The sequence below is a fragment of the Eptatretus burgeri genome, chromosome 7 (assembly GCF_056783735.1).
Source record: "Eptatretus burgeri isolate ZD-2024b chromosome 7, Ebu_testis_v1, whole genome shotgun sequence".
Lineage (NCBI taxonomy): Eukaryota > Metazoa > Chordata > Myxini > Myxiniformes > Myxinidae > Eptatretus > Eptatretus burgeri.
Genome location: NC_140967.1, coordinates 91,388,436 through 91,414,716, shown reverse-complemented (window position 1 = coordinate 91,414,716; position 26,281 = coordinate 91,388,436). Strand labels below are relative to the sequence as shown.

The following is a 26,281-nucleotide window of genomic DNA, read 5'->3' as shown; positions in this document are numbered from 1 at the left end:
AATGGCACAAATATCATCAGCAGACGCAGAAACTTTCGCAGGTTTTACTTGTAGATTTGTGTATCCAGTTAAGAAGCTGCGCACTTTGATTAGGAAAGGCTCGATAGTAAGAGAGTACAAAATGCCAGGTAAAGGACATCCTTGACGGATACCCCTTCCAACTTTTACAAGTGAAGTCAGTTCAGAGTTTACTCTGAGTACTGAGGAAATGCCATGATGAAAAAAGTTTTATAAGGGAGGTAAACTTAGGACCAAGTGCAAAACACTCGAGAACCTTGAAAAGATATGCACGACTAACATGGTCAAAAGCTTTCTCTTGGTTGAGCACAATCAAACCAAGATTATCATTTTTAGCTTTACACACATCCCAAAGATCTCTTATTAGGAATATGTTGTCATGTATCTGTCTGCTAGGGATACAGTAGGACTGATCACTTTGAATCAAAGATTCTAGAAGGGGGGAGATGCGTCGAGCTAAAGCTTTGGAAAATATTTTATGGTCGGAAGTTAAAAGAGAGATTGGGCACCAGTTGCCAATCAGCTGAGGGTCCCCTTTTTTCGGTAATAAACTAATGACTGCTCTATGACAGCTCATTGGCAATTCCCCACATTGTAAAGAACTAGTAAAGACCTCCAAAAGCTCTGGATCTAATAAAGACCGAAGGGATTTGTAAAACTCGACTGGGAGGCCGTCTAGTCCAGGAGATTTTCCAGTCGGCAGAGAAGCCAGCGAGAGTGTAAGTTCTTCCAAGGAAGGTAAGGAATCAAGCTGATCCCTTTGAGTAGCACTTAACGTGGGTAGATCAGACGTGAAATATCATATCGCAACATTGTCAACATCATTTGCCATAAACACGTCTGAGAAGAAGTTATAGATCTCCCTCTTTATGCTATCTTGTGATGTCACAATGTTCCCAGTTGAGAGCTTGAGGGTTTCAATTTGCCTTTGATGAGTTGTCTTTTTATGAAAACGAAAGAAATATTTTGTTGGCGAGTCCAAATTATAAATCTGATCCATCCGTAATCGGATCATTGCACCTTTCACTTGATAGTCAACAAGATCATTGAAAAGGGCCTTTTCTTCCAGTAGCAGATGGTTATTTGTTGTACTGGGGTTGTTTGCAACATCAGATTGTAATTACCTTCGCATTCTGCGAAAGGTTATGTTTTGGTCGCTGTGTATTTATTTATTTGTGAATATGTGTGTTTGTTTGTTATTCGCATAACTCAGAAAGTATTAAACCGAATTGCATGAAATTTGGTAGGATGATTCGTGAGTATCCAAGGACGATTTGATTAGATTTTGGGAGCGATCGGGTCAAAGGTTAAGGTCAAGGTCATGAAAAGGTCAAAAACACTCTTTTGAGCATAACTTCCTTCATAATACAGCTATCGACATGCAACCACCGCCATATTGTTCTATGACGAGATACCTTTCGGATATGTAGTGTCGGATTTGACGTAACGTCATCGGAAGTGCGTCTAAATGACGTCACAAGATGACGTAAATTTTCAATTTTCGATCTCATCAGTTTTGATCATACCGTTTTGTAGGACTTACCTTAAGGACGTCACACACCAAATTTGACTTCGATTGGACTGACCGTTATGACGTCATTGACGTTTGAACATGACGTTTTTCAATTGTGGCTAAAATGTCCTGATATTTTACATTCAAATATCTATATAATTTATAAAGCAAAGTCTCCCAAATTCGTCCACCAGACGGCGGTCTCCTTGGGTTAACCTGAGGCGGTCCCTTCGGGTGGGTGCCTGGAATGTCCTATCCCTAAGAGAGGATGATCACTTGTCTCTGTTATCATCTGAGCTCAAGCGTTTGGACATCGGGATTGCAGCTCTCTCTGAGGTTCGGAGACCGGATTGCGGCGAGATAATGGTGGGTGGTTACACCTACTATTGGTCTGGTCGCTCTGATGGTTACCATACCCAAGGAGTTGCTGTAGCTGTGTCCAATAAGCTGACCCCAATGATAATTGAGGTAACACCGGTCAACGAGCGTATTATGAGATTAAGGATTCGTCACTCCTTAGGTGTCATTTCCCTGGTCTCTGTTTATGCTCCGACTGAGGCGAGTGATCTCACCGTGAAGGATGCATTCTACGCCACACTCGAGTCTGTGGTTGATCAGTGCCCCAGACGAGATACACTTCTAGTCTTGGGGGATTTCAATGCATCGACTGGAACTGATAGGGACGGTTATGAGGTGTGTGTTGGTCCCCATGGGTCAGGAACTATGAACCAGAATAGCACTAAGTTCCTTGACTTTGCAAGAAGTCATGGACTTAGGGTGGCTGGTTCATGGTTTCAGCGCCCACAAGCTCATCGCTGGACTTGGTATTCCAACGCTGGCGGTGTGGCAAAGGAGATTGACCATGTCCTCATTGACGGTCATTGGAGGATGATCCAGAACTGCAGGGTCTACCGGAGTGCTCAGTTCCTCAATGCTGACCACAGGCTTGTTGTAGCAACTCTAAAGCTGCACCTTAAATCCTGGAGAATGGTACCATCCCAGCCGAGGCTGGATGTTGCCAAGCTCAGGGATGAGAGAGTAGCTGAGGAGTTTGCGAACAGGCTGAGTGGACAGTTGGGGGGTCTGGGTGCGTTGGGAGTCCTGAGGAGTTGTGGAACGCCTTCAAGACCACCGTCCTTGATGTTGCCGGTGGATGCCTTGGAGCTCACCGCAGGGCAAAGAAGAATTTTGTCTCTCAAGGGACACTGGATACCATTGACCAGAGTCGCAGGGCCAGGCTGAATGGCAGAGCTGAGCTGTTCAGGGAGCTGAGGCGTAAAACTGTACGTGCACTGAGGGTGGACAAGGAGGCCTATGTGCGAGGAATCTGTGAGGGGTAGAGCATCACCTGTGGACAGGTGATTCTCGTCCCGCTTACAGGGGAATTCGCGCATTACGTTCATCCAAGCCCATCCCTCGGAGCACTACAGTTCGAGCAGAGAGTGGTAGGCTCTTGACAGAGGAGTCTGAAGTGAAGGCCCGCTGGGCCGGTTACTTTGAGCGGTTGTACCAGGCTGATCCCCCAACTGTCGAGTTGGACGTCAAGGGTGTTACAATCCCTGCTGCTGACCCTCGAATCAACTGTGGTCCACCTACGCTTGTGGAAACACGGGCTGCGGTGAACCAGTTGAAACGGGGCAAAGCTCCAGGGATCTGTGGCATCCATGCTGAACTTCTCAAGGCTGGTGGAAATGCTGCACTCGTGTCGTTGCATGCAGTTTTGTGCTCTGCCTGGAACACAGGCATCATCCCAACTGACTGGAAGAGGGGCCTTGTTGTCCCTCTCTGGAAAGGGAAGGGTGATCGCCAAGACTGCAACAACTACCGAGGGGTGACGCTGCTCTCAGTGCCGGGCAAGGTCTTTGCTCGGATAATTCTCGATAGGGTTCGCCACCATCTGCTTGAGCACCAGCGTCCAGAGCAGTCAGGCTTTACACCAAAGAGGTCAACGATTGACCGTATCCTTGCACTTCGTGTCCTCACCGAACGCAGACGAGAGTTTCGGCAGGGGCTGCTTGCAGCCTATGTTGATCTCTGTAAAGCGTTCGATTCAGTGAATCGGGATGTCCTCTGGAGGATTCTTGGTCTTCGTGGGGTGCCACCAAAACTGATCGATCTGATGTCTGAACTCTACTCTGGTACTGAGAGTGCTGTGAAGTGTGGTGGTACCATCTCTGACTTATTTCCAGTTGTTACTGGAGTTCGTCAGGGATGTGTACTTGCCCCCACACTTTTCAGCACTTGTATGGACTGGATTCTAGGGAGGATGTCGGAGAGATCAAGTTGCGGTGCGTCATTTGGGAATGTCAAGATCTCGGACCTTGACTTTGCAGATGATGCAGTCATCTTTGCGGAGACTTTAGACATCCTCTTGGGGGCCCTCGAGGTGCTGAATGAGGAGTCGGAGCCGTTGGGATTACGGGTTTCTTGGGTCAAAACTAAGATCCAGGCTTTCGGTGACATCTTGGATGCTGCTGTCCTGTCTGTGTCTGTTTGTGGTGAGGATGTTGAGGTCATGGAGAGATTCACTTACCTTGGCAGTGATATTCATGTCTCTGCTGGCTGCGAGTCAGAGGTCAATAGACGTCTGGGTCGGGCCTGGGGAGTCATGGATTCACTGGATCATGGGGTGTGGCGCTGCCGGTACCTGTGCGGGAGGACGAAAGTCCGAGTCTTCAGGTCCTTGGTACTTCCAGTCTTGCTCTATGGGTGCAAGACTTGGACTCTGACCAAGGATCTGAGACGGAGACTTAATTCCTTTGGTACCAGGTCTCTTCGGAGAATCCTTGGCTATTGCTGGTCGGATTTTGTGTCCAACGAGCGGTTGCTGAGAGAGACTCGGATGAGATTTGTTACCTGCATAGTCCGTGAGCGTCAGTTGCGGCTGTATGGACATGTGGCTCGTTTTCCTGACTCTGATCCTGCTCACCAGATTCTCTCAGCGAGGGAGTCTCATGAGTGGAGGAGGCCAGTGGGTCGACCACGTGCCTCATGGTTGCAACAGGTTGAACATCATCTCAAGGAGATGGGGATGGGCCTGGCATCTGCCTGGGGGATGGCCAGACGGAGGCCCCTGGAGTACCGGCGGAAAGTGGACGCAGCGACGTGCTGTTCCGGCACATGCTCCCATACCTGACCTGACCTCTCCCAAATCCAGGCATTAGGATCAGTACCAAAATATCTGTTTATTGATGTTCAGGTTTTGCCAATTAACTCTGTAGTCAAGGTCACACTCAAGTTCAAAATATACTTGTAGGCATAGCTTCAGATCTAATAGAGCTATTGACATGAAACCGACGTTAAAACGTTCAGTGAACTACGAGCTTTCAGAATGGTAGTCCCCGATTGGACGTGACGTCCCCGGAAGTGCGTCAAAATGACGTCCAAAGATGACGTCTATTTTTCAACTTTTTAATTTTTCAGTGTTTATCATTCCATTTTGTTGTACTGCCTTCAAGGAGGTTACACACCAAATTTGACGTCAATCGGACTGACGGTTGTGACGTCATGGAGGTTTTAAAATGACGTTTTTCAAATGTGCCCGGAAAAAAGTTGCGGCGGCGAAGGTATGCGCTCTACCGAGTGCCCGTTCTAGTTTCAGTATTTATTTTTCGAGTACAATCCTTTCCTTTTTTACACTAAAAGATGAGAAGTGATTGAACTGTTGGCAAAAGACAGCAATCTGTGCCTTTGTATAGTCCCACCATAATCTAGGGTTACTTAAACTGTTCTTTCGTTCAATGAGGCTATTCCAAAACACCATAAAGGCTTCACAAAAAGTAACATTCTCAAGTAACATGACGTTAAACTTCAAATATGGACTGCCATGTTGCTGCAGAGCAAGCTTAAAGGAGAATGTTGTAACCAGATGATCAGAGAAAAGAGAAGGCACGATATCAGATTTTAATATCTTATCAAGCATTGTGGCATTGACATAAATTGTCTAACCGAGCTAGAGTGTGTTTCTGGGACACACATCTTAACCACGTGAACTGACGTTGTCTGGGGTGTTGGATACGCCAAACATGCATGAGTCCCACAGTTTTAATAATTTTTTCCAAAGTTTTGGCAGATTTTGGATGTGGCTCCACAATGTTTCTGTCTTAAGCAGGGTCAAGGGTACAGTTGAAGTCACCACTCATTATAAAGCAACAGTTCAAGTCAATTGTGCTTAGAAAGGCCTCTAGTTTAAGGAAGAAATCATACTTTTCAGCATTCTCATTGGGGGAATAAATGTTTACAAAAATAAAGATTTGATTGTTGGCAATGAACTGAAGACAAGCCAGACCTCCAGGAATTATTTCATTATAATGAACTTGCGAGAGCGTTAATGAAGGAGAGACAAAGAAAGCAATCCCGACAGTGAAGGAATTGATATCACTGAAGAACCACTGACCCTTCATGAGCCTTCTCCATTGAGCTTGGGCAGTCAGATCTCCGTGCGTTTCTTGCAATAACAAGACGTCCAGGTGCAAACGCCGAGTCAGGTCTTTTACCTGAACTTTGTGTTCTAAACTAGAACCACCATTAATGTTTAGACCTCCGAAATTAACATTCATGTGCTTCGAAAGGGAAAGAAGAAAAATAAATAGATAAGAGAAACACACCATAAGGACCTTCCTTTAGAAGCTCCTATCGAGCTTTCTGGATCATTTTTTTAAACCTGTGCTTCTGAGCCTCAGTGAAGTTTGGGGGTGACAAGGTTACGCACAATTTCTTTCAATTTCGTAATTAACACCGGAAGATCAGAGAAATGGTCTTTCAGTTCAATATTTCTCTTACGATAAGAATTCCTCAAGAAGTCCGGAAACTCGTCATCCGAAGGTCTTTCTTTCAGCCTTTAGAAGCTGAGAGGACTCATCTTGACTTTCACCATCAGATTCCTCACATGGGGAATCGATTGGTGTTTCAGTTTCATTGTGAGTATCACATGATTGCTCGGCTTCAATGAAAGAATCTTCTTTGGCGACCTTATGTATCAGAGTTACATCTGGGGATTCTTCGGAATGTAAGAGAGTGGACTCCAAGCTTGTCCGTGACATGGCCACGGTGCTCGGGTCGTGAGTGTCACTCTCCATTGGATAATTTAAACTATCCTCCATTGTTCCCTTAGTGTCCTTATTTGCCTTATTTAATGTTTTGTTAGAGAGAGACTATAAAAGTTTCTCTTCCTCCTGTGACTGATGGATATGGGAGCAGTCTACATAAGGAACGTCCTTGTGCGAAAGGACGCTCTCTGTGGGGTTAGAAATACTGATTGGGGTTGGCAAGTTCGATACGATTGTTTCATTGATAACGTTTGTACAAGCGGACGTTTCTGGATTACTTTCTTCTTCCAGAAAGGCAAATCTGTTATTACATGGAATTCCAGTAATTACATTTTCACTGATTTGCCTTTTACCAGAAGGTGACACACGTGGTGCAAGGGCTTTATGTTTTTTAACTTTTGAGACTGTGATGAACCCATCACTTATACTGTCCATTGGCTCATTGGGAGGGGGCGTGTCTACTTGCTCAGTTAACTTATCCTGTACGTTATTGGGAGGGGGCGTGTCTGCTTGTTGAACGAGTTTGTCTTGTACGTCATTGGGAGGGGGAGTGCTTCGTCCACTCGTTCAGCCGGTTTATCCTGCATGTTGGTTGAAAGGGAAACGTTAACATTAATCTGTGAGTCGTTATTCGGTTCGGCCATGGAAGGCTGCGTTTTTCGAAGAGGGCAAAACCGTTTGATATGTCCGACTGCACCACAACCAAAGCACTTCAGGGTGTCAGTGTTAACATATACTTGGTAATCGTGACTATTTACAGTGAACTTTAAAATAACGTTCAGAGAGGGATAATCCTTGTTAAAGGCCCGGTCACACCTTGACGTTTTAGCCAACGTATGCCGATTTTTGAATTTTTTTTCTAAAACGCTGGCACACGTTGAATACGTTATGGGTAAGTTTTGATAACATTGAGAGCACGCTGAAAAACACTGCCATACGTGGTTGTACGCTGGCTTTAAACGTTGTACTTTTCGGTTGTCCTCAAATTTTTTCATGCTTGAAATTTCACGACGTATGCCGGCGTATGACTCACACGTTCCGCTACGCTGGCCACAAGTTGTATGCACGGTCTGCGATCGTTGACAGACGTCAACACATGCTACTTGTAAGTTAATCATAAGTTGAGACACGCCGAGGTAATGTTTAGCGTACCCGAAACTTATTTCTAACCTATGATTAACGTGTTGTTGGCACGTTACGCGATCGTTGCCACACATCGACAGACGTTACTTTTAAGTTACTCATAAGCTGAAAGACGTCGGTATAATGGATCGTCCTTGCGTCAGCGTCCACGGCCACGGCCAGGACACTTATTTGCAGCATTCTTCAAACTTTTCTTCGGCATGACGAGGATGTTCACACTTCGATGTCTAGCTTGGCTATGATTCCAATTGTCCATCGGCAGCGTCTATTTAAAATAGTCGAGTTTGAGCGTTTTAACACGTTCAGAAGAAACGCTTCAAATTTCCAAACCCCAGTGTCAAAAAACAAAGGCGAGTGACAGCAATTTAAATCGTTCATTGTAAACAATGAAAATAGCTGAGTGGTACCGTTTAAAAGTCGTTGAGTGTAATAAAAATCCAATTGTTGAGCGCAAGCGTCTACTTTCAATACTGGAGATGCAGCCATTTAAATCGTTGAGTGGCAGCCTATGAACCTACCCGTGGACATGCGGACGCAAGGACGATCCATCATAACCCACACCCTCCCCCTCACACTCACCTACTACTGCCAACATGAACAAACTACTACTAATACTAATACTAATACTGATACTGATACTGATACTGTTACTGCTGACATGGACATCGACTCAAAAAGGACTCGAAAACACTGTTGGGTTCCCCTTTTATGAGCAGCATTTTTATATACCAATTCCCAAAACCGCTGGGAACACGTCTTTATATGGCAGTTGTAAGCTGGAAACACGTTAATTTTTTTTTTTTTTGTCGACCGGAAGACATCATTGGAATACGTCTACATACGTCGATGTGTGTTGGGACTACGTAAAGAATTGGTTCAAAGCACGTCAATCATAAGTTAGAAATAAGTTTCGCGTAAAAAAGACATTACCGCGACATGTTTCGACTTATGAGTAGCTTATAAGTAGCCTTTGTGGACGTGTGTAAGCGTCCACATATCGTGTGTAAAACTTATCCCCATCGCATGCGGAACGTGTGTCATACGCCGAGTACGTCGTAAAATTTTGAACATGTTTAAAATTTCTTGACGTACTCTACTTACTACGACGTATGATAGCGTACTTTAGCGTTCTACTCACGTATACCAAACTTACTCATACCGTATTTGACGTGCCCCCAACGGTTTAGACACATTTTTCTTAGGTCGGCATACGCTGGCAAGATCGCCAAGGTGTGACCGCGATGTTGTCACTTCCATTTCTACGGCAGTTATGATTCGAATCGTTGTGCGTCAGCCTTTTAATAGGCTACGTCACGACATCGTCGGCGATGCGTGCAACGCGCTATGCCTAAGTTAGACTATCGTTGGGCATAGGTTGTGTAGGCCGACAACAGGTTCAGCATTCGTTGGTATAAGTTATCTATAACACAACGAAACGTTCTGTGTCCATTACTAATATGTTATGCATACGACCAACTCGTTATGAATACGTCCGAATCTTAAAAAAAAAAACATCAAAAGTTCAACGTCAGCCAGCGTTTTACATACATTTTAATACGTTGCCATCGCTGGCTAAAACGTCAAGGTGTGACCGGGCCTTAAGTACCATAAATACTTGTCTACGGAAACACATCACATGACTGGCACGTTCATCTTTACAGCCCAAAGGGAGCATTATTAGGGGGGACACGCAGTGTCAATAGCGCTGCAGCGCTTTCAGGATTACATTACTGCTCAGGAATGCCGGTACATTTGAGATGACCACTTTCTGAGCAGGAGTATCTAAAGGATACGTCATCACAAAGTGTCCAGGGTCGAGGGACAGGCCTTGTTGAACGATGAGAGCAACGTGCTCTTCGTCAGACACAAACACAATAACTCGTTTATTCATGCGCGACGCGGCACATACCTCACCAAACCCGATAATGTTCCCGATCGCGAGAACAATCGCCTCCACCGAAACGCCCTCGGCTGGAGAGCATGCGATGCCATTCTTGCGTGATAACCGTTCGAACGCAGCATATCGCTGCGAGCGAGCAGCCGCCATGTTTCAACACACGACGCTCCACGTCTTCCTAACTCAGGAAGAGGAAGTTACCAATACACTCCAACTTTGCCCGAACCTTGGGAAAGGGAGCGCTAACTGAACAAAATAAGGAAAGATAAGCGAAATAAAAAAGCAAAATAAAGGTTTAAAGCGAAAAGTTTTTGAATTTTGAAACGACTAACAGGGCACCACCCAGAGACCGACAATACCCTGACTAGCGCCGCGCCGTTCTCCGTCTCTCCGTCTCTCCGTCTCTCCGTCTCTCCGTCTCTCCGTCTCTCCGTCTCTCCGTCTCTCCGTCTCTCCGTCTCTCCGTCTCTCCGTCTCTCCGTCTCTCCGTCTCTCCGTCTCTCCGTCTCTCCGTCTCTCCGTCTCTCCGTCTCTCCGTCTCTCCGTCTCTCCGTCTCTCCGTCTCTCCGTCTCTCCGTCTCTCCGTCTCTCCGTCTCTCCGTCTCTCCGTCTCTCCGTCTCTCCGTCTCTCCCTCTCTCTCTCTCTCTCTCTCTCCGTCTCTCTCTCTCTCTCTCTCTCTCTCTCTCTCTCTCTCTCTCTCTCTCTCTCTCTCTCTCTCTCTCTCTCTCTCTCTCTCTCTCTCTCTCTCTCTCTCTCTCTCTCTCTCCCCAAAACAGAGGGGAAACATGGGAAAACCTCACAAACAAAAAACAAACACAGAGGAATGAAATGGGCAATGTGGGAACACACAACAGAGGACAGGAACTCATGACACGAAACAAGCGGCAGCCATGACAGTACACACAACGTACCAATGGCCAGCAGGGGGCAAGAAAGAGAGAGAGAGAGAGAGAGAGAGAGAGAGAGAGAGAGAGAGAGAGAGAGAGAGAGAGAGAGAGAGAGAGAGAGAGAGAGAGAGAGAGAAGAGAGAGAGAGAGAGAGAAGAGAGAGAGAGAGAGAGACGGAGGGAGAGAGAGAGAGGGGGACACGGAGGGAGAGAGAGAGGGACAGAGGGGGACACGGAGAGAGAGAGAGGGGGGGACACGGAGGGAGAGAGAGAGAGGGGGACGGAGGGAGAGACAGAGAGGGGGGACGGAGGGAGAGACAGAGAGGGGGACACGGAGAGAGAGAGAGAGAGAGAGAGAGAGAGAGAGAGAGAGAGAGAGAGAGAGAGAGAGAGATAGAGAGAGAGAGAGAGAGAGAGAGAGAGAGAGAGAGAGAGAGAGAGAGAGAGAGAGAGAGAGAGAGAGAGAGAGAGAGAGACACGGAGGGAGAGAGAGAGGGACACGAAGGGAGGGAGAGAGGGACAGAGGGGGACACGGGAGAGAGAGAGGGGGGACACGGAGGGAGAGAGAGAGAGGGGGACGGAGGGAGAGACAGAGAGGGGGACACGGAGAGAGAGAGAGAGAGAGAGAGAGAGAGAGAGAGAGAGAGAGAGAGAGAGAGAGAGAGAGAGAGAGAGAGAGAGAGAGAGAGAGAGAGAGAGAGAGAGAGAGAGAGAGAGAGAGAGAGAGAGAGAGAGAGAGAGAGAGAGAGAGAGAGAGAGAGAGAGAGAGAGAGAGAGAGAGAGAGAGAGAGAGAGAGAGAGAGAGAGAGAGAGAGAGAGAGAGAGAGGGACACGGAGGGAGAGAGAGAGAGGGGGACGGAGAGAGAGAGAGAGAGAGGGGGAGAGAGAGGGAGAGAGAGAGAGAGAGAGAGAGAGAGAGAGAGAGAGAGAGAGAGAGAGAGAGAGAGAGAGAGAGAGAGAGAGAGAGAGAGAGAGAGAGAGAGAGAGAGAGAGAGAGAGAGAGAGAGAGGGACACGAAGGGAGAGAGAGAGAGAGAGAGAGAGACGGGGGAGAGAGAGGGAGAGACGGGGAGAGAGAGAGAGACACGGAGGGAGGGAGAGAGAGAGAGAGAGAGAGAGAGAGAGAGAGAGAGAGAGAGAGAGAGAGAGAGAGAGAGAGAGAGAGAGAGAGAGAGAGAGAGAGAGAGAGAGAGAGAGAGAGAGAGAGAGAGAGAGAGAGAGAGAGAGAGAGACACGGAGGGAGAGAGAGAGAGAGAGAGAGAGAGAGGACGGGGGAGAGAGAGAGGAGGACGGGGAGAGAGAGAGAGAGAGAGAGAGAGAGAGAGAGAGAGAGAGAGAGAGAGAGAGAGAGAGAGAGAGAGAGAGAGAGAGAGAGAGAGAGAGAGAGAGAGAGAGAGAGAGAGAGAGAGAGAGAGAGAGAGAGAGAGAGAGAGAGAGAGAGAGAGAGAGAGAGAGAGAGAGAGAGAGAGAGAGAGACGGAGTCGGAGACGGAGACGGAGACGGAGACGGAGTCGGAGACGGAGACGGAGACGGAGACGGAGACGGAGACGGAGAGAGGAGACGGAGGGAGAGAGGGAGAGGAGGGAGAGAGGGAGAGGAGGACAGAGGGAGAGAGAGAGGAGGACAGAGGGAGAGAGAGAGGGACGGAGAGACAGACAGACAGACAGACAGACAGGTGTGGGACAGAGAATAAGACCAAAGCTTACCTTGCCGTGTTTAACCCCCCGGGGATCTTTGACTGGTCGAGGGTTAAACATGACCATCACCGCCGCGCCTCAACACAGAGCGCCATTTCCTGTGTGTTTTGTATTTTACGGCGATGGCCCCACTTCACACAGGGGCGGCAAAGGTTTCATCGGCTTGAACTATGTCCTCCTGAACCAGACAGTATGGCCAACCAACTGAAGTGCAACACAATGGGAGATTGCAGGTACGGTAAGGCAGAATGCAGTCATTGGTGCTGTGTTTGCTTCTCATCTTGCTTTTTGCTGTTGAGAAGTTTCAGTTCCTCTGGAAGCTGCTGTGTTTGCTTCTTAATGTTGCAGAGTTTCTGCTGCTGTGGATTTTTGTTATTACTTGCTTTTTTTGTCTTTGTGTAATTCTATCTTCCTGTACCATTCTTGTTCTATCTGCCTCGCCTCCTTCTTTTCTCTTCCTCCTTCTTCTGTCTTCCTCCTTCTTCTGTCTTCCTCCTTCTTCTGTCTTCCTCCTTCTTCTGTCTTCCTCCTTCTTCTGTCTTCCTCCTTCTTCTGTCTTCCTCCTTCTTCTGTCTTCCTCCTTCTTCTGTCTTCCTCCTTCTTCTGTCTTCCCCCTTCTTCTGTCTTCCCCCTTCTTCTGTCTTCCTCCTTCTTCTGTCTTCCTCCTTCTTCTGTCTTCCTCCTTCTTCTGTCTTCCTCCTTCTTCTGTCTTCCTCCTTCTTCTGTCTTCCTCCTTCTTCTGTCTTCCTCCTTCTTCTGTCTTCCTCCTTCTTCTGTCTTCCTCCTTCTTCTGTCTTCCTCCTCTTTCCTTTTTCTGCCTTCTTCTCCAGCACTTTCTTGTTCTTCAGCACTGAGGATTTTACATCACATTTTATCAGTTTGGCTTCTGTTTTTTTAATCCTTGCAGAGCTTCACGACAGACAATGTTGTATATTTTAACATGTGGTGCCAAAATGACAAGGCTTTTGAGGCCTCATTAAATTCTGATACAGTATTAACACTAATTCTTTTAATTTATAAAATTTACCCCCCCCTACAAATACAACCTAAAACCCTGTTTACTTGACAAACAGCTCAATAATTAATTAAAGGAAGATAATGTGGTTGTGTGATGATAATTAAAGCAAGATATTCCAGTTGTGTGGTGATAATTAAACGAAGGTATTGTGGTTGTGGAAATTAATTAAAGGAAGATATTGTGGTTGTGTGGTGATAATTTATGAATGGAAGATATTATGGTTGTACGGTGGTAATTAATTAAAATAATGTATTGTGGTTGTGTGGTGATAATTGGTGTCATTGAAAATTACTTACTCCATGTTGTTCGCTCACCTGGATATGCACTGCACTTTGGTGCTGTATCTTTTGTCATGTTGATCATCTTCATCATTCATGATGGGGAAAAGCTATCATCAGCAGAAGAGGATGAACAACTGTCCTGATATCTCATTCCAATACGGAGATTCTTCGTTCGTAACTTCAGAAATGCGCTTCGCACAAAACGCTGTATTAATGCCGATTCGTAATCTCAAGCTTCGTTATTTTTATCAGAGTTATTCCTCGCAAGGCGCTTTTTGCTGATGCCATTGTTGCACGTAATACTTTCTGATATTTATGATGGCTCTTGCTCTGGGAAACCATTTGTGGTGGAGGAATCTTTCTTTGTGGGGAATCTTTTGCTGATCCCTTTTTCCAGAAGTGTAGTTTGGACTGTTTCTTGGGGTTTGTCATTTTCTTTCCTCGTGCAAGTCCTTTTTTGCTGGTGGAAATTTTTGGTGATGCGGGTGGTTGTGGACCTAGCACGGGAACGAGCTTCCTTTGGGATCTCTTTTTTTGTGCACTAGCCTTTCCTTTTTCAACATCGCTTGCCAGTTTTTGGGATGCTGGTCGTGGGTACTCCAACGTTGATTTTGTTTCAAAATTTGAACCGATTTGGGGAAATCGACTTCCAATGGGACTTGCCGATCGATTCCCAGATCTTGATATACTGAAATCCATGTTGTCATTCATACTTCGCATGTTGACATCACTATACCGCACCATTATTTCCTGCAAAAGAGAATGAGAGTGAGAGTGAGAGCGAGAGTGAGAGTGAAAGTGAGAGAACAATGTAATATGATGAGAAAAGCTTACTGCAGACAGGCATAATGAACGAGGATCTGGAGAATCAAGGGACATGTACAGGGTTTTCCGCTTATTGCACGAGGAATGAAAAAACTAAATATTGTACACCGTCATTAAAACGAATAGTATTCGAGATTCATCTTGATAAAATAACAGCAATATATTAGCCTCTTATATTGCTTCTTCTTCTTGATCAACTTTTCACTTCCAATCTGTCAACGTTCAACCCTGTGCTTGACTTTTGGCTCCTTTTTTTTTTTTTTTTTTTAAGCCAGTTATTTATCCACTCAACTACTGATTCCCTATATCACATACTCTGGTTAACACAACCATTAATGTGGAACTTTATCAAATGCTTTTTGAGAATCGACACTATCTATGAGAGCCGTTGGTCTGCATGCCTGTCGGTCGCCATTTTTTATCAGAGATGGCTCAGCAGATCTTCATAAAACTTTCAGAGGTTCATCAGTAAGTGCCAGGGAGTGTTTTAGGTTAAAAAAGAAAGAAAAAGAGTGATTTTTTGGGGGGGGGCGGTGGGGGGATTATTTTAAAAATTGCTCTATTTGCCAAAGCCTTTGTAGCAATGTGAAAAGTAGCATTAAATAATCCCTGACCCCAACCCTTAATGGTTATGGGGAAGTGTTTTCAGCCCCCACAAAAAACTAAACCAGGCAACACTGGGTACTTCTGCTAGTGTTAGGAATAAATTTGACCAACTTACCAGGTAATCTGTTAAGGCCCAGTCACACCTTGACGTTTTAGCCAGCGTATGCCGATTTTTGGATAATTTGTGTAAAACGCTGGTACACGTCGAATACATTATGGGTAAGTTTTGATAACATTGAGAGCACGCTGAAAAACACTGCCATATGTCGTAGTACGCTGGCTTTAAACGTTGTACTTTGCTGTTATCCTCAAATTTTCCACGCTTGAAATTTTAAGACTTATGCCAGCGTTTGACTCACACGTTCCGCATAACGCTGGCCATAAGTTGGAGGCACGTTACGCGATCATTGACTCACGTCGACACACGTTACTTGTAAGTTACTCATAAGTCGAAACACGTCGAGGTAATGTTTAGCGTACCCGAAACTTATTTCTAACCTATGAGTAACGTGTTGTAGGCACGTTATGCGATCGTTGACACACGTCGACACACGTTACTTGTAAGGTACTCGTAAGTCGAAACACGTCAAGGTAATGGTTAGCGTCAGTGTTCCAGACTCCCAGGTTTTTTTTGGGGGGGGGGGTTTATCTTGCCAAAACGAAGTTTTTGCAAGATATGTGAGTCAGCTTGTATGTTTTTTTTTTGTTTGTTTTTTGTTTGTCTGTAATCACGTATAAAAAAATTCTGCAGAGCACAGTTATCATTGGAAATTTTTGTAACTTCACATATCAGAGGCCTAAAGAGGTCCCTTTCAGTGCACAAAATTTTGAAGGTCAAGGTCAAAGGTCAAGGTCACTTTGTCGCAAATCAGGGGAGTCGACGAAACCCTTATTTTTTGAGTAATTTTGATCGGATCGTCTTCAAACTTCATGGGAATATAGTTCATGGTCTGGCGCTCAGCTGATTAATTTTTGGTGGCGATTGGCCTTGACCTTCATGGTTAACACCAAAGGTCAAACATATTTGACCCCAAGGTCAAATTTTCAAGTTTTAGGAACCATATCGTGTTGTACCTCAAATTGAACACCTCGATGAGTGCTTTCTAGATATGTCAAGCTTGAGACATTATGACGTCATTTGGTGACGTTATGAGGCAAACGCATATTTTTCATGGTTACTCTGTAGAACGATTCTCATCGGAATCTCTCGTAGGCAGATATTCCTCAAGGAGTCGCTCCAGGTGGATAGCAGCTCTGTTCACCTCAGTGTGACCTTAAAGAAGTCACACGTGGTCACCTTTTGGCAAGATACAGGTCACCCTGCGGGTGACATTGGTTTATTTTTTCTTCAGTATGACGGTGATCTTGACACTTCGATTTCTAGTGCGGTTATAATATAATATAATTAATAGGCTGCTGCTCAACGATTTAAATCATAACCGCACTAGAAATCGAAGTGTCAACATCATTCATACCGAAGAAAGAAAAAAAAAAAACAGGGAGTCTGGAACACTGACGCTAACCATTACCTTGACGTGTTTCGACTTATGAGTAACGTACAAGTAACTTTTGTCGACGTGTGCCAACGTTCGCATATCGTGCGTACTGCGTACAACTTATTCCCATCGCATGCGGAACGTGTGTGGCATACGGCAAGTACGTCGTAAAATGTTTAACACGTTTAAAATTACAAGACATACTCCACTTAATACGACGTATGATAGCGTACTTTAGCGTTCTATTCACGTATACCAAACTTAACCATACCGTATTCAATGTGCGCCAGCGTTTTAGACGCATTTTTCAGAGGTCGGCATACGCTGGCAAGATCGCCAAGGTGTGACTGCGATGTTGACACTTCCATTTCTCCAGCGGTTATGATTTGAATCGTTGTGCGGCAGCCTTTTAATAGGCTACGTCGCGTGATCGTCGGCGATACGTGCAGCGCGCTATGCATAAGTTAGACTATCGTTGGGCATAGGTTGTGAAGGCCGACAACAGGCTAAGCTTTCGTTGGTATAAGTTATCTATAAGACAACGAAACGTTCTGTGTCCATTACTAATATGTTATGCATACGACCAACTCGTTATGAATACGTCCGAATCTTTACAAAAAACATCAAAAGTTCAACGTAAGCCAGTGTTTTAGATACATTTTGATACGTTGCCATTGCTGGCTAAAACGTCAAGGTGTGATTGGGCCTTTACGTCAAATAAATTTCATGTTTATGAAGGGATGAGAGGGGCTATCAAGCACTGCCCATGGTGGGAGAGAGGGGAACCTGGTGATGCTTGGGTGGGGAGGGGGGTAGCCAGCAATGCTCTGCTGGGTGAGCTTTTCCCTTTGAGGGTATCGGGACATGTTGGACATTGAAAAGCAATGGAATCATTGGCCTCATAGTGGTTACATTCTGCCCACGGGCCAGCAGCAGAACCACAAATCCCAATATACACTTTTATAGCGGCCTTTGGTGGCCTCAAAATGGACATTAAGGCCAACATTGTTCTTCTTCTTCTTCTTCTTTCGGCTGCTCCCGTTAGGGGTCGCCACAGCGGATCATCCATCATGATCCGCATAATGATTTGGCACAGGTTTTACGTCGGATGCCCTTCCTGACGCAACCCTGGTTGCCTCTTATGACACAGGGATATGACATCAAGGCCAACACGTGGTAGCTTAAAACTTTGCACAGATTCTGAAGTATTTTCACCCAACATTTGGGGCTTCTAGTTGCTACGGTTCGGCCATGAAAGAATAGCAAACAAACACACAAACACTTGAAAATATGTCTATATATTTGCATTTAGTGAGGAAATGCTCACTATCTCTAATTATCACCGATATTGATTCCTCTTACATCTATAAAAAGGAAAAATGTTTAGATAGAAAAATTAATGAGCTTGGATCAAGGCACAAAAGAGAATTATATGCCACCTGATTAGGTGATGTGGTTTGTGAATAATTGTACACACTTCTCAAAGGTGAGAGAGGGGGGTTCACTCTGTTATGCTTCGATTTATTTACTTTAACAAAATCACAACACCATTTAACCTCAAGCTCGATAATAACAGTTATGTGTACAAATGCATAGCTCGAGCACAAAGTGGGGACTCCATCGTTGTTTTGCTTTTGTACTTGGCATACTCCAAGTTAATTTACAATGTGGGTTTTGTAAACGAGTTGCATGATGTGGTGCCCTCACCTGGATCGTCACTGCACTTTGGTGCTGCTTCATTGGGTGTGTTTGTACCAGCTGAGCATGGCACCTTGCTTGGATACCGATGACTGCATTTTCCTTGTTGTCTTCCATTAATTTATTCGCCATCCCACTCTCGTTTTTACGACCATGTGGGCTTGTACATAATGCAAGATGTTCAACATCATCCGTTCCATAAAAGCTTTCGTTAACCCTCTGACTAGAAAACCAACCACTCTTCTTTAACCACCATGGCATTGCTTCAAAAGTGACTGCATCTGACGTCAACTGATTCGGAGTGATTCGTTCAATTTGACAAATGGGCGGCACATTTATCTGATGATCTAACTCTACCCTTTGGTGGAATTTTATTTGTAATAGCGATTTATAATGCTGTTGGACTTCCTCCATTGAGATATGGGCAGTGCCTCGATGGGAGTGTTTTGTTGATCTTACTGATGATGTAGGTGACACTTGCTTATAATCAAGGTCTGGCTTTCTCTGAGGACCCTTTGATGATATGTGAACACTCTTGTGGCCTTTTGATGCTTCTTGTTGGGGCTGAAATAACGTGGGGACTCGAACACTTATATTTGGACTTGTAGATCGCTTCCGAGGTCTGGGTGTGCAAGGATCTGTGTCAGTTCCAACAACATATGGAGATGCTTCTTGTATGACTTCCATTTTCATCCCTGGTGGTGTGCTGTGCTGATCCCAATTGATTATTTGTTTAACCTCACAACCCCGCTTTGCTCGTCTTTGGAACTCGGGATCAAACATTTGTCGGAATTTTTCTAATCGTTGAGAGTTTACATTCTTCAAATGACAAAACTTGTGAATGTTTCTCCTGGATTGAAAAAGTTTCTTTAAGGCAATAAATGTCTGCAAAACAAACAACAGCAACGACAGGCTTTACAAGATGCTTTTCCTTTCTTAAAGTGAAGTCTTATCCCATGCTGGTTATGAACAAAAGTTTAGTAATCATGTGACTTCATTGTGAGATTGTTCCCAGGTGGATGTAAAAACAATACCTCCAATATGTTGTTGATGGTCAAAGGTATTATCACAGACGTGATGCTGGCGAGGATTATGGCATATATCACACCGGGAGTGTGAACACAGTCGATGCAAAATAACCATGCAATCAGTGGTGATGACATCACTTCTGTAAACGACACAACACGCACTGTTAATGGACAAAATTTGGATTTCTTCTGGGTTGTTTTATTTATATTATTTTAAAATCACAATTCCCATAAAATAATGTGCAGGGGTGAAACTCTTCCACATGTATTCGAAAATCTGTATTTTCATATCGACCTACACAGAAGTTTCCATATTTTTGTGATCCGAAAAATGCCACGGTTTGGGGGAATTGGAGTGCTGTTCTTTTTGCGGATTCATTTCTTAATCCATTTCATCCAGATTGTGTGTAAGGCCACAACTCCTGTGTTCCAAAACATCATTACCGCAAGTATGGAAACTTACCACGGTAGTTTTTTGCGGAATTTTAGTTTAATACAATTCATGCTGTGGACATGCAGCTTGATCCCTCATCCCTTGCAGTCATCATCCCTTCGATTTTTTTTAGTTGTATATGCCATTCACTGGCAATTCCACAAGTATCTGTGTTTTATACCATGGACAATCGATCAACTTGAATCTTGCCATAAGCAGCTTATGTGGTTTTATGCAAAAACTCAGCATTCTCAGCCACTTAGAAAGTACCAAACATGTATGTGAGTGAGTGAGTCAGTGAGTGGTTCGGAAGAGCTTTATATATTATATGTAGGGCTGTCAGGATGGCCTTGGAGGTACACACACTCGTCTCTAAGCTGTCTAACCTGAGTTTGAATCCCGACCCAGCTATAAACTGTCGTTCCAATGTTTCACGGACAGAGTGATTCATCAATGTGTGTGCCTTCCCTCGGATGGATGTTAAACGGGAATTCCATCTGCCTGCATTAGTTGGTGGACGTTGAAGACCCCATGGTGTTCTTCGCAAAGAGTGAGCGAGCTATCACCAGCACTGTGAACAAATTCCAAATTCCTACCCTAAGTACTACTGCGAGAGGGATGGCAAACCGCCAAGCGTGACTCTGACCTAGAAACTGCTTTGGCAGAACCAACGCTCCGTCACAGATTATGGTACATCAGTCAAATTGGATGTAACAGTTTCCACACTTTGGTACAAATCCTGTTTCTGTTCATCAAATCTTTTTAAAAGGATACATCTTGAAAACAATGTTAAAATATTTAATCAACAGCATAGTGGCGCATAAATTACGAGTTCTGTTACATGTCTGTTGTAAGTGCTATAATGTGTCTGTAAACCTTTTAACTAATGAATGAAATGGAGCAAATCAATGCAATCAGCGGCATCACCATGCCCTGCAAGAACTGATATGCATGCTGTATACAAGCCAACGAACATTAACATGAAAAGTTACTTACTTTGATGTATTCTTGAGGTCAAAGAACGATGGCAAGACTGCAAAGAAAGAACAATCACGATCATGTTTTACATTATGTTCAAGTCAATGACAGAGACACACACACACACACACACACACACACACACACACACACACACACACACACACACACACACACACACACACACACACACACACACACACACACACACACACACACACACACACACACACACACACACACACACACACACACACACGTGGCTCGAGTGCAAACTCAAGGCAGCCACTCGATTCCCAATCTGACTACAAACCTATCCCAATGTTTGAGGCATGGTGTTGTGCCATCCTTTGAAGGGGAACTGTAGCGAGCTGTCCAATCTGCTGGCATTCCCACGGTACTTTTTATCAAAGCTTTTGTGGAGTATTTCAAAAAGAGAAAGCCATTGAGTCCCGATACTCTGGTGAAATTCCTATCCAAATGTGCAGATGCACTTGGTAATGGTGCAACAATTCGGAGTTGAAGCCGGGTCCAAAATTTGCTTGCAAGAAGGAAAAGGCTGCACATAAATTGTTCCCGATTTATAAAGGACAGAGAGGCAGTTTAACCAACAATTAACTTAATTTGAGTTCCTGCAGTTGTGCCAAGTACAGTTTATTTTTCATGTACCATGTTTGGCACAGATAGGAAGTATGTACCACAGGAAGTAAGGGCAGGAATTTGGAATGTGTTCATGATGCCAGCAGTAGCTTGCCTACGCTTCACAAAGGAGACCGTGAGATCTCTAATGTCTACCAACGAACACCTGCACATTTTTTGCCCAATTTAATGTCCATCCAATGGATGGCACACGCATTAAAGAATCACCCTGCCCATGAAACACCAGGATGACAGTTTATAGCTTGGTCAGGATTCAAACACATGCTAGACAGCTCCCAGGTGAGTGTGTGTACCGCTCGGTACAATTCCAACCAAATTAGTCTTATTCTTTTTTTCTCCTCCTGCAGGAGGGAAGATATATCGTTGTTCCTGTTCCTTTGAAATAAATCACAATTTATTGTACAAAACTTCCTTTCTAAAACAAATATTTTCAAATTTAGCATGGAAGTACCTTGATCCAATACACCCAAACTCTTTTTTTGGTTCACGAGTCAGTAAGTGATCACTATATTCGTTATGGGTGTGTGTCTGTCTGTCTGTTGGGTAGTCGATCTATTGGGTAGTCGATCAATCTACCCTTATTGTCAGGTTTTCCGTCGTTATGTCTGTCTATCGGTCCAGGCCAGTACTCCGTTAATCGTAGGCCGATTTTGATGAAACTCTGGTGGTAGGTTCATACCATGACCTTGTTGTGCGCGTTTGAGAACCGTTGCTATGGACCCATCGGTTGCCTAGCAACGGGCCTTTGAAATTTTCAAAAAAAAAATCAAAAAATAAAAATATCGAAATTCAAAAATCAAACTATGATCGTTTGTGGGCAACGCATTCAGCCTCCTTGACAAAAAAATTCAGCCCCCTCCCATGAAAACTGTCGGAGAAGATAGACTTTGAATGAACCCTGGTCGAAAAAAACAAAAAAACGAAGTTCGTTATATCTCAGAGACTATGAGTCAGACATACATGAAACTGCTATGGTAGGTTCATGGTATGTCCTAGTTATGTGTGAGAAAGAACCGTTGTTATGGACGCTTTTGTTGGCTAGTAACGGCTGAAAAACGACTAAATTCGACTTGATCGACTACCCATGTTCATGTTGGAAAAAAGGAAAAACTTTGGACCTCCATATCCGAAACCACTCCAAGGAAAAAAATTGAAACTTGGCACATGTCAAATAATCCCCATGGGAAATAAGTGTTATTTTTTGAAGATGTCATTGGTGGCTTCGTTAAAACGTTGCAATTGCATACGTCGAAGGCTTTATCCAACGAGTATGAAAAGTTTTGAGGGTCATCGTGAGCTAAATTGTATGAGGGGAAAAAAAATTGATGACATCATCGGTCACAGATTTCAGCAGCCATTTTTTTAACGTAAAAACAATCAAAAATCTTTTCTCCGAAACAGCTGAACAGATCGAGGCAAAACTTTACAGGTATGATTGCCTATCGATTAGGAACAAAAAAATTCTCCACCTATGACAACAAAGGTCACATGGTTTGGCAGCAAAGATTTTTTGAAGAATAAACCTTGAAAAAAATCTTCTTCTCTAGAATGGCTGGACAGATCGAGGGGAAACTTCACTCACATATTCGTGAAGCCTTGGGGATACCAGGATGTTCACAAATAATTAATAGGTAACATAGTGTGGCAACTATTTTGGATTGAACAAAAATCTTTAAAAAAAATTATTTTTCTTGAACCGCTTCATCAATTGGCATGAAACGTCAAAAGTATGATCTAGTAGTCATGGGGAATGTATGTTTTAAATTTAAACTTGATCGGATGCATGGTCTAGCAGCCAGAATTATTTAATATTTTGAATCTGGGTTTCGGGATTTAAATCAAACTTGGTGCAACTATGTATAATGATGTAATAATGTGGGTGCAGGCACATCTGGAGACGTCGAAGAGTGCCCTTCTCGTTGTATCTGCTTTGCCAGACAATAAACCTGCTCAACACAACAACCTCTTCACATTATTCACAGTTCTGACCAACTTCACCCTCTATCTAAATACCTTAACCTCAACATCGGCATCTTTGTAATGTCCAATTCCTTTTTGCGGAAATTATATTGTCTAGCCCAATAACTAGACCCCCACCCCTTCAGTGCAATACATGTTTGTTTGAATAAGTGCTTGTTTGACTTCTCTGCAGTCCTGAATCACTGGAAGGAATGAGTTAAAAAACTGTTTCCTGTATTAGGAGTATGTCCAGGCATGTTTTAGGTGATTAAAAAAACAAAAATCAAGTCATGGAGGTTCTGGGGGGGGGGGCATTCCAATTTCCTATATGTAAATGTGTATCGTAGTGCGCCACTCCAAGTAGGAAGGGGTAATACAAGTGACACTAAAATACACCAATTGTGGTGGAACTATCCCATCTGTAACAATAGGTTCTTCGCTCGATCAGTATAGCAAGTGATGTCAATACGTCACGTCAGTACAACATGTCACGTCAGTGCAGCATGTGTCACATCTATGCAACACACATTACAGTACAAAACACGACAGTTTTAGACTAATCAGTAAGAGGTGGTCGACCACAAGCTGTTTTTTCAGTGACCTGACAAGTTGGGATTATCTAATTTGAATTGTGCTTCACAAAAGGTAAGTCAATTAAACCAATACATTCCAGGTTTTATAAATCAGAGTTATAGATATATGTATATGTATACATATATATATATATACATATATATATATATATATATATATATATATATATATATATGTTATACACACAACATGGCCAAAAGTATGTGGACACCTGTTCGTCCAACATCTAATTCCAAAATCATGGGCATCAATATATAATTGGTCCCCCCCTTTGCTGTTATAACAGCCTCCACTCTTCTGGGAATGCTTTCCACTAGACGTTGGAACATTGATGCGGGGATTTGCTTCCATTGAACCACAAGAGAATGAGTGAGGTCGGGCACTGACGTTGGTTGATTAGGTTTGGCTCACAGTCGGCGTTCCAATTCATCCCAAAGGTGTTCGATGAGGTTGAGGTCAGGGCTCTGTGCAGGCGAGTCAAATTCTTCCACACCGATCACGACAAACCATTTCTGTATTGACCTCGCTTTGTGCACGGGGGCATGCTGAAACAGGAATGGGCTTTCCCAAAAATGTTGCCACAAAGTTGGAGGCACAGAATCATCAAGAATGTCATTGTATGCTGTATCATTAAGCTTTCCCTTCTCTGGAACTAAAGGGCCGAGCCCGAACCATGAAAAACAGCCCCAGACTATTCTTCCTCCTCCACCAAACTTTCCAGTTGGCACTATGCATTCAGGCAGGTAGCGTTCTCCTGGCATCCAGCAAACCCAGATTAGTCTGTCTGACTGCAAGATGGTGAAGCGTGATTCATCACTCCAGAGAACGTGTTTCCACTGCTCCAGAGTCCAATGGCGGTGAGCTTTACACCACTCCAGCCAACGCTTGTCATTGCGCATGGTGATCTCAGGCTTGTGTGCGGCTGCTCGGCAATGGAAACCCATTTCATGAAGCTCTTGATAAAGTTTTTGTGCTGACCTTGCTTCCAGAGTCAGTTTGCAACTCGGTAGTGAGTGTTGCAACTGATGACAGATTATTTTTCTGTGCTACATGTTTCAGCACTTGGAGCTCCCGTTCTGTGAGCTTTTGTGGCCTACCACTTTGCAGCTGAGCTGTTGTTGCTCCTAGACATTTCCACTTCACAATAACAGCACTTACAGTTGACCTGCGCAGCTCTAACAGGTTATAAATTTGATGAACTGACTTGTTGGAAAGGTGGCATCCTATGACGGTGCCCTGTAGAAAGTCACTGAGCTCTTCAGTGTGGCCCATTCAACTGCCAATGCTTGTCTATGGAGATTGCATGGCTGTGTGCTTGATTTTATACACCTGTCAGCAATGGGCATGGTTGAAATATCTGAATCCACAAATTCAAAAGTCCATATGCTTTTGGCCATGTAATACATATATATATATATATATATATATATATATATATATATACATATATATATATATACATATATCCATCGGGACTATTCTCTGTGCAGTGTTGGTGCTGCCGAAGCAGTCTCCTTGGCTATTGGGCACAATCCTGGATAGGTTGCCACTCCAACAGAGAATACCAGCAAGCTGGCACTCATTTGCCGACCTCAGAAGGATGACAGGCAGTCAACGTCAACCCCAGCTGGTATTACTTCAACAGAATAGGGGGATTTAAACTCAGGATCTGAGGATCCAAAGCCCACTACCTTAACCATTAAGCCAACACCAGGCATAAATATTGTTGTGGTTACCAGATTCGCAAACCACCATTCAGGTCCCTTAGGTGAGGTATCTCGGTAAGTGCATGTGTAGTTAGGCCCAAACCCGTTGTCTAGTGGGAATACATGTCATTTATACGTGCTGCGACTCTTCAGGATAGCCGTTTTTCTTTTACTATCTTTATTTTGGACCAATCGCCACCATCACAACCACAACAACAACCACCAACCACAACGCCGCTTCACCACAACCGCCATGACCTTTACCGTCACAACTCGCCACCATCGCATCACCGTCATCTCGCGCCACTCATGGGCACCGATGCTGGACTCGTGTAGGGCGCACGTTGAACAGCGTGTACAAAATCACGGATTTTCTGCTTCAAAAACGGATCGGAAACGACACACGCCCACTTTTTGCCGTCCAATCGGTGAGCGAGGGGCGAATTGGCCCCGCCCCCAGGGCGATCGATATATGCAAATTTGTGGATCAAAAAGCCTTCACGCCCACTTTTTCTCGGGCCAATGGGGAGCGAGTTGAAAGGTCAAAGGGAGGGGGTCAAAGGCGAAGTTACGGGGGGATAAAAGGACGGTGTTCGTCAGTCAAAGGAGTCGTAAAAGTCGGAGCGAAAGAGTCAGCAGAACGAGAACGAGGGGTCGGAGAGTCGCAAGAGAGAACGAGAGAAGGAGTAGTAACAGTCGGAACGAAGTAGTAAGAAGTCGGAACGAGGAAGAAGGGAGTCGTAAAGGTCGGAACGAGGCGAAGGAGAGTCGGAACGGAGGGGACGAGCTGTGGAGAG

The 26,281-nt window shown here is 44.4% G+C and overlaps 1 pseudogene across 1 annotated transcript; it reads right to left on the bottom strand.

Moving 5' to 3' along the window:
• Window positions 1-12,237: 12,237 nt before the first annotated feature.
• Window positions 12,238-20,820, bottom strand: LOC147023788 (uncharacterized; annotated as a pseudogene). The gene is made up of 5 exons (XR_015060370.1): window positions 20,584-20,820; window positions 19,161-19,294; window positions 18,136-19,011; window positions 13,535-14,251; window positions 12,238-13,052 (listed from the first exon to the last, which is right to left on the bottom strand). The product of XR_015060370.1 is annotated as an uncharacterized LOC147023788 (transcript).
• Between the last annotated feature and the right edge of the window lie 5,461 nt (window positions 20,821-26,281).